The sequence below is a fragment of the Rhinatrema bivittatum genome, chromosome 3 (genome assembly GCF_901001135.1).
Source record: "Rhinatrema bivittatum chromosome 3, aRhiBiv1.1, whole genome shotgun sequence".
Classification (NCBI taxonomy): domain Eukaryota; kingdom Metazoa; phylum Chordata; class Amphibia; order Gymnophiona; family Rhinatrematidae; genus Rhinatrema; species Rhinatrema bivittatum.
Window position 1 is genome coordinate 51,246,600 of NC_042617.1, and position 9,264 is coordinate 51,255,863.

Consider the following 9,264-nt stretch of genomic DNA (forward strand, 5'->3'; position numbering starts at 1 on the left):
CTTGTTAGCCCTGAGCTATAAAACCCCACTGACTAACTTAGATTTTGTTGTTACATGACTTGTACGCCATCCATAGCAGAAGTAAAGTTATGCAGTAGGGGACCCCGGTGTGTGCTTTTGCATGTAAACACTTACATACAGACTTCATGGTGCAGCTCCGGTCCGCGCCATGTCCTGCCCTTTCCCCGCCCCTTTTCCACGCAAACCCCGCCCCTTTTTGGTGAAAACCTTTTTTTATGCTCATACTGGGAGATACGTACGTACCTGCATTGGTTTTAAAATCTGGGCAGCGGCTCAGGTCCAAGCCACGCGTGTATCTCCCGGTTTTGGTGCTTGTAAGGCTTTTAAAATCGACCAGATATTGCGCACTATTTGCAAAAAATGCACACTATTTCAAATAGTGCACTTTATGAAATAGTGCAAGCTATTTGCTGGAAAAATAAATGCTTTTATTACAGAAATTTGGTATGTTTGAAACAAACCGGAAATGGCCAAATTCATTGCTGTTTTCAAATTTGTTTCAAATTAATGCATATCCATAATATATAATCAAGAAGTAAGTTAAGCACTGAGGGAAACAAGATGGCAGCATAGTGTGGCTGTTGAGCGTTGCTAGCTCTGTTCCCTGCTTGTTTCTTGATTCCTCAAGTTATTATGCCTTCAAAACATAAGGCTAAGATGAGAGTCTTCCCTCCTGAACCTTTACCTTCCCCAGGGCAGCTCGACTTCGTGCGCTTTATTAGCCAATCAGCAGCGCGGGGAGCCGAGGAGATTGATGTGAGTCACAGTGGGGGAGAGCCATGTTCTCCAGCAAACGAGGCATCCTTCAGTCCAAATCTTTGCCTGCTCCCGGCACAGCGTGACCCCGGCAAGGTTGTCTCTCAGGCAGTTGGGGTGCCTGAGGAGGAGGGGTGCTTCCTCATTCGTCGCTGAGTGCAGGAGCACCTTCTGGCCCTGGAGCGGAGATGAGCCCACGAGTTGGAAGCTCTGCAGTGGCTCGACCCAATGATTTTTCATCAAGGAGGCCAACAGAGAGCTTCTCCTTTGGTCAGCATGTGGAGAATCCTGCCAGCGAAGTTGGTGAGTCCCCTGTTATTCCATCTAATCAGGAGGCGGTCACTTTAGAGGCAATTTCCTTTGTTTTTTTTCATATTGTTACCGGCCTCCATGGTTTTCTATTCTTGGATCATGTAATGGTGGACTTTGGATATTGTTTAACCCCCCTTATCCCTGTAACCTTATTTTGTAAACCGTTATGATGGCGTTATTCTGACGTTTCCGAATAAAAAATAAACAATTTCTTTTTCCTTTTGGGTTTATTTTGTGCTTATTATGTCAGTGAATTTACTAGATTCTCTATTCAAGATTATTCTTGATGTATGTTGTTTAAAACCTAATAAAAAGAAAGTAAAAAAAAAACACTTAGTAATTGGCTGCATGTGTGCATACATTCACTCACATAATGTTGCATCTCCTCTTCAGATAGCATAAAAAGTTATGCACCCCCAGAATCATTATCTCGGTGCACACAAAAGTAGATGTAGTAGGTGTGAAATAGAGTTACTGAGACTGGGTCAATTTTAAAATAGCCATATACATGCCTAAAACCAAGTTCTATGCTTTTAAATGGCTGAAAATTACCCTTAAAATGTTACACGCACTGCGGGCTCCTACCTGTCGTGAACATCTGGGTGAGACTATACTTCTGAGCCTGTTGAGCCTGTTGAGCATATTGGCACCTTGTGGATCTGTGCCTTACCTTCCTGCTTCACCATCTATTTACAGCAGTACAATAAAGATTCTATCCATTCTGTGTCTGCTATCTGTGTCAGCCAATCGCAGTGGTTCCCCACGGGGAGGAGCCCCGTGGGTGGAGTCATCTCCATTGCGACCAGGGGCCCACAATGCCTGAAACACAACAAGTATTTTATATCTCACGTGTATCACATATGTGTATGTTATAAAATATACTTTTCTTTACCCTGCAGCATATGCGTGTATATAGGCTTATGCGCCAACACATGCAATGCATTGAAACCACATATTTCAATGCATGGAACGTATGTACTTTTCCTATTTTAAAAATATATGTGTACATATATATATATATATATATATATATGTGTGTGTGTGTGTGAAAATAAAGTAGGACTTACATATATTGGAATTTACTTGCGCAAGTCAGCCAATTTTGAAACATGCCTATGTAAAGGAAATTACCAGTTTTACCAATTAGTCCACTAGTTCACCTAGTACTTTTTCAGGTCATTGAGAACTTCCTGGTTCTTTAACCTGAACTTCTCCCAGTTCACCCAGACCTCCCACCCAGCCAATAGCACGTAAGACAATAAACATGTCTTACTTAAACCAGGTAAATAGCAAGTATAAAAATACATGAGTAAGATGGCAAATATTTGCTCATAAGTATTTTTTAAAATTGCAATTTAAACTCATAAGTATTGGCCCCACTTAGGAATGCCCCTAGCCTGCCCTTTTTTCCCCCATGTTTATGTGGTCAAGAAAGTGAATATAAGTGCATATTTTCTAGGGATGTGCAGAGCAAAATTTTATGTTCATATTTTTTATGTCCGAAAGGGGGTCCCACTTGCGGCCAATATGGACATAAAAAAAATCCAATGAGTTGGGTATATGTACATATGTGCAAAAAAAAAATTTAAACCCCCTCACCCTCCTTAATCCCCCCCCCCAGACTTACCACAACTCCCTGGTGATCGAGCGAGGAGTGAGGACGTCATTTTCTGCAATCCTTGGCGAGAAGCATGTGACGTCGGTGGCACGTCGAGTGACGCGGCGTCACGTGATTCCCGGCGAGTTCGCGCCGGACGGCTCGTTCGGCCCAAAAAGAACTTTTGGCCAGCTTGGGGGGGCCTCCTGACCCCCCTAAGCTGGCCAAAAGTTCTTTTTGGGCCGAACGAGCCGTCCGGCGCGAACTCGCCGGGAATCACGTGGCGCCGCGTCACTCGACGTGCCGCCGACGTCACATGCTTCTCGCCAAGGATTGCAGAAATGGCGTCCTCACTCCGCTCCATCACCATGGAGTTGTGGTAAGTCGGGGGGGGGGGGGATTAAGGAGGGTGAGGGGGTTTTTATTTTTATTTTGGCTCAACAATCGCGATTTCCCACATATCGAACATATCTATGTTCGATATGTGGGAAATCCGATCGTTTATGTCGAATCAATTTTTTAAGTAAAAAAAAAAAAAGAGTTGCGTTTCACTAATGCGGTCAATCCGAATGCACACCCCTAATATTTTCTACTTTTATAAAATATGGAATATACAAGCAAAGACTTCTTAAGTGTGTGTATGCTAAGTTTAACATACATAAGATTTTGAAAATTCACTTTAAAATTATCAACTCAAAAGAATAATGAAAATGTCTAACAAAATAAAATAAAATTAAATAACACATAAACATCAGCAAACAGAACATCTCTGGCTAGCAAAGAAACTCCAGATTATACCACACCTAATTAAAAGCGATAAGGTGAACATTCAAAATTGTGCATATAAAAAGAGCATTTACATGTGTACAATAGCATGTATATGAGTATACTAGCCGTTAAGCCCGTAACAACGGGCTCGGTCCGTTTCCTTCCCACTCCCTCCACCTCATTCTCCCTCCTCCTTCACTCTCTCCCCCCTCCCTCTCACTTCCCTCTCTCTCACCTTCCCCCTCCCTCTCCTCCCTCTCACCTTCCCTCCCTCCCTCACCTTCCCTCCCTCCCTCTCATCCCCCCTCCCCTTCCCTCCCTCCCTCTCACCCCCTCTCACCCCCTCCCCTTCCCTCCCCCCCCCCTCACCCCTCCCTTTCTCACCTCCCTCCCTCTCTCACCTCCCTCCCCCCCTCTCTCTCACCTCCCTCCCCCTCTCACCTTCCCTCCCTCTCTCTCACCTTCCCCTCCCTCTCCTCAGTCACTCCCCCTCTCTCAATCCCCTCCCCTTTAAGATCATCCACAACCGGCAGATCTCGGGGGGGGGTGTCCCTCCCGCGCGCCGCTACTTCTCCTCCCGCTCCTGCCGGCAGATCTCGGGGAGCTGTCACTCCCGCGTGCGCGCGGCGCCGCTGCTTCTCCTCCCGCTCCTGCGCGTCATCGCGGCTGCCGCCGCTCCTGCTCCTCCCACTCCTGCTTCGCGGCCGCCGCCGCTCCTGGGGCCCCACCGCCATTTTTTCGTCGCTGCTGCCGCCGCTACTGCTCCTCCCACTCCTACTTCGCGGCCGCCACCGCTCCTGCGGCCCCACCGCCATTTTTTTTTTCGGGCACGCACGGCTCTGACCGAGGTGCTCGCCCGCACATGCGCGGTAGAGCTGCTCTCTACTGCGCATTTGCGGGCCGTCGGTCAGAGCCCATTTATAAGGTAGATGCTATTTTAAAAACCTCAAGCTACACGCATAAATCAGGTCTGCAAGTAAATTTATGCATGTAAAAAAGGGGCGGGCCAGGACTATTCCAGGAAGGGGCCAACATTTGCGCAAGTAAGTTGCTATTTTATAAGCAATTTACGCATGTACATGTGGTACCTTACTGTTGTATATTTACTTCTGCTCAATATCTGGCTTAAGTGATCGCAAACATCTTAAAAGTGAAAGAATAACTATGTGGGACGGTCCAGGTGAAATAGGGGGACCTCAGGCTGAAGATCCAGAAGAGTCTTCATGAGCTGCAGATGGACTGGGCAACTGGTAGACTAATTAATAAAACTGGTTATTTCATTGCCACACGCATTTTAGAAAAGACCCCAACCTACACACACAAAAGTCAACTCATGGGGGGGTGTAAATGTGTCTAAATTACACGTAGAAAATCTACTCGCATAACCCTTTAAAACTAGAAGTAAAGCTATGTGTGTATATCACTTGAGTATACGTATCTGAATAAATTAGACTTATTTGGCTAAGTCGAGCCTTTGCCATTATTTATACAGACATGATCTGACTTATCTGACTAAGTAGCTGCACTTTTCCCGACAGGTTCCAACTTATCAGGCTAAGTAGCAGGCGCTACTTATCTGGATAAGCCTGAAAAGTGTTATCTGACTGTCTAAATAACACTTTTCAGACTTACCTGGCTAATTAAGATAGCCAAATAAGTCTGAAACATTACTTAGATGGATACATCATAAAACACTATTTATTCAATTAAGTTAGATAACCGGTTAAGTCTACGAGTGCTGCTTAGCCGACTATCTGATTTGGCTGACTAAATAGCACTTTTTAGACGTATCTGGCTATCTGACTTAGCTGAATAAGTAGCTTGTTAAGACTTATTCATCTAAGTAGCACTTTTAAAGACCTATTTGGCTATCTTACTTAGTCGGACAAGTCTGAAAAGCACTACTTAGATGGATAAGTATCATTTTTCAGACTTATCTGGCTAAGTAGCAGCTTTTCCGCTACTTAGCAGGATAAATCAGAAGTTATCTGGATAAGTAAAGCTACTTATCCAGATAAGTCCGGTTTTTACATACACAAGCAAGTTTGAGTGCATATGTATTCGTATTTTATAACCAGTGAATATTGTATGCGTGCAGGTTATAAAAAACTATAGCAACTTTGTGCGTGCCCATATACAGACATAGATGGTCACGTGTGCACTGCTTTGAAAGTTATCATCCCTATCTGCAAAACCTAGTAACTAAAAAAGTGGCTAAAATCCAAATAAGATGCATAGGGGCCAAGAATCTCTGGTTTTAGGAGCTGCCTATGCATCAACCCAGATTCGTATGTGTCCATGTTCAGAATAATGCAAGTGTGACATACAGACGTTGTGTTGAGGTGGAGGATTTAATGCTCACTTTGTCAACTTTACAAAGTGCACTGCATGAATTGTATCTAGGTCAATGTAGGAACAATTTCACAAAGACAACAGATCATTTCTTCTGGATAAATTGAGTTTTGGGCTTAATAACACACTTTAATATTGTTCTGTAGATTGGTGCAACTGATTGCTGACATTGGTTTGGTGAAATGAAATGAGTTTCCTTTATGGTTAAAAAAGATGTTATTAAATGATTTAGCATCCATTATTTTCCCCTGAAATGCTCATGCTATGAAACGGAGACTTCAAGGTCTCTTAGCTTTAACTTTTAAACCTGCATGCAGCTCTTTAGAACAAAGATAAACATTTAGGTAAGTCAGTTGGATAAGACTTATCCAGCTAACTTATAAGGAACATGCAGCAGCACAATATTGCTGTGGAATATCACTGAAGAAATCACCAATTAGCCAGGTAAGTTGTTTCAAATGACAGCGCATTCCTAATACAATTAACTTTCCTGTTTTGCCTGGTTTGTAAAGGGAGTATATTGTGGATTATTGAATCAAGCTTTATTTAAAAAGAAATTAGATAACTTCAGCTAAAAGCACTGAATGAATACACAATTGCAATAAAATAGTAACAATAATTTCTGTCTTCCCCAAAACAGGTGAATTTTAAAAGCAGCGCATGGGCGTACATGTACATGCACATGCCGGCTCGCCATAAAAGGACGCAGCCATTTTACAACATGCGTATTTATATGCATCCATGTTATAAAAAAAAGGTCGAGTACTCGTACATGTATGCACAATTTTGCAATGGACGCTCGCATGTGAGTGCAAATGCTGCCCTTAGTGTGCAAGTGGGGGAATTTTATAAGGGACTTGCGCCGACGCAATTGGTCATTTCCCAGTTCGTTCCCAGTTCGCCCAGGTAAGGGATAGGACTTCCTACCCCCCCCCCCCCCAGTTAAATAGCCTCCCTTTTTCCTTGTTAATCCTGACCCTTAAAACCCCGCTCACCTCTTTACCTTTTATTTTTGCTTTAGGACTTACACGCCATCCGTAGCAGAAGTAAATTTACGCGGTAGGGGATCTCGGTGCGCGCTTCTGTCTCTTTACTCGCTGGTTCCACTGAGAAATCCAGGAATGTCCATGCCCCTCCCAGACCACGCCCATGCCCTTGTTTTGAGAAAAGATTTTTGAGCACCTAGCGGGAGTTAACGTGCGTTCTTGGGCGGCTTTTAAAATCCGCTTGGCGCTCACCGGCCAGAGATTCTCGCATATCTCCCGGTTTTGGTGTGCGCAGGGCTTTTAAAATTCACCTGTTAAGGTTCTCCCAATATTTCTTTTCTATCATCCATCTGAAAAATGTATTTTCGTGGACAATTTTATCAGAAGCCAAGCAATGTAATGTTCCAGTTGCTTGCCTATTAGGAGGCCTTAAACAGATGCCTCACTAACTAAATTACCCTAGCTTAAACCCAGGGTTGGTAACTTTCAAACTGGCGCGTGTTATATGCATATGTCGACCCACGCCCAGGAACGCGGCTATTTTATAATGTGTGTGCATATATTATGTGCAGGCCTGCATTGCTTCCGTTGCTTTTAGTAAGTCTTTAAAAAAAAAATCAGAAACCCTGGCTCTGGACTCATTTTCAGTCTTGCCTCAGGTGTGGGCTGTTTCAAACCATCAGGGACCACCTCTCTGAGAAGGTAGCCTACCTGGAGCGGCTAGTCACCAGTGTCATGGGAGAGCCCAGGAACTGAACAGGAGCCAGGAGCTAGTGATGCAGGCCTGATGTGGGATACGGAGCCAGAAACAGGAATCACTCGGATGACCTGGGCAGAAACAGGAGTCTCTAGAATAACTTGGGCAGGAATAGAAGTCACTGGGATGACTTGACAGTACCTGCAGTACCTGAATATAATACGCTTTGACGTGCCAAAAGGCAGAATATAAATAAAACAAACAAGTAATACATTTAAAATAAATAAATCAATTCAAAAAGATCACTCCTGTTCTATGCTCGCTGCACTGGCTTCTGATACTTTACAAGTGTGAGGAGCTACATAAGAAAAATCCCAACCTAGCAAGGGATTCTGGGCTAGGGTGAATCCCAGCAGCCTGAGATTAAAGACCAGGGCTCAGGGAAGAGGAGGCTCCAGGAGGAAGACAGAAGCCTCGAAAAAGTGAACATAACTGAACTGTAGGTTGTAATTGCCACATTTGTTTTGCTGAACTGCATGGAAAAGCCAAGTTGTTTGTTTTGTTACTTTGCACCAATAAAGAAGCATATAAAGATTTTTGCCAGCCTGAAGTCTGTTCTCTGGCTACTCCTGACCGCTCAGTACCACATATTGTAGCAACAGCAGTGGGATCCCTGTTCTAAGCAGAAAACACAGGCAGGAGCCCACAGAAACAGAGAAGAAAAACAATTTTTTTTTTCCTGGGGCCTGGCTGCAGGACAGCTCAGAAGTCTGTTACCACAGGCCAAGGAGACTAGTCCTGCCTGAAGCAGATAGAGTAATTCCGTTAGTAAGAGTCGGATAGGCCAGAAAGATTATTTTGTTTGTTGCCTTTTTTCCTCTCATTCATCTGGAGAGTCAGCAGTTGGTGGTTGTGCAACTGGAGAAAAAATGAATATGTAGCAGGTGATACAGGTCCTGGCAGAGGGCCAGCAACAGCTACAGAAGATTATGCACGGTTTACATGAACAATTCACCCAGCAATTTGCACCAGGGACGCTGGTGCAAATTACTCAAGCCATACAAGCTAGTATACCCCAGGTGACTTCATTACCTCGCAGCCTGTTTAAGATGAAGGCAGGCAAGGACCCAGAGGTCTTCCTGAAAAATCTTTGAGAGGACCACCCTGCTATTGACCTGGCCAGAAGCCAATTACACTTTGTACTTGGCTAATGTTCTCATGGGCAGGAGCAGGGGAGGATTGGCCTATCGGGGGATCGGGCTTCCCCCGGTGGGCCGGTCTAGCTGATCACGTGCCCTCCTCTGCTCCTGCTCACATTGAGGGCGCCGCGTGGCTCTTTCGCAGTGATGAGCCCTCAGCACGAGCAGGATAGCTGCACACCCAGGGGCCGGTGGAAGCACAAGGCGATCGCCTGGGGTGCCACAGGTTTAGGGGCGACCCAACAGCCACCTACTGCTTCCATCGGACCTGCTCAGAATTGTGAAAATATTTTGTCCCGATTCCTGACACTGGTGGCAGCTGCAGGACCTAGGCCAGCAATTCTCAATCGGTGTGTCGCATGCTACTCGCAGCCGGTGGGACCGAAGAAAAGAAGACCATCACTGCCAGCTGCCGCCAGAGATCAGGCCGGCGGAGGCTGAAGAAATGAAGATCGGCGCAGCCAGCCGCCACTGGAGACCAGGCCGGTGAGGGCTGAAGAAATGAAGATCAGCACTGCCAGCCGCCACCAGAGACCAGGCCAGCGGGGGATAAAGAAAAGAAGATTGGCACAGCCA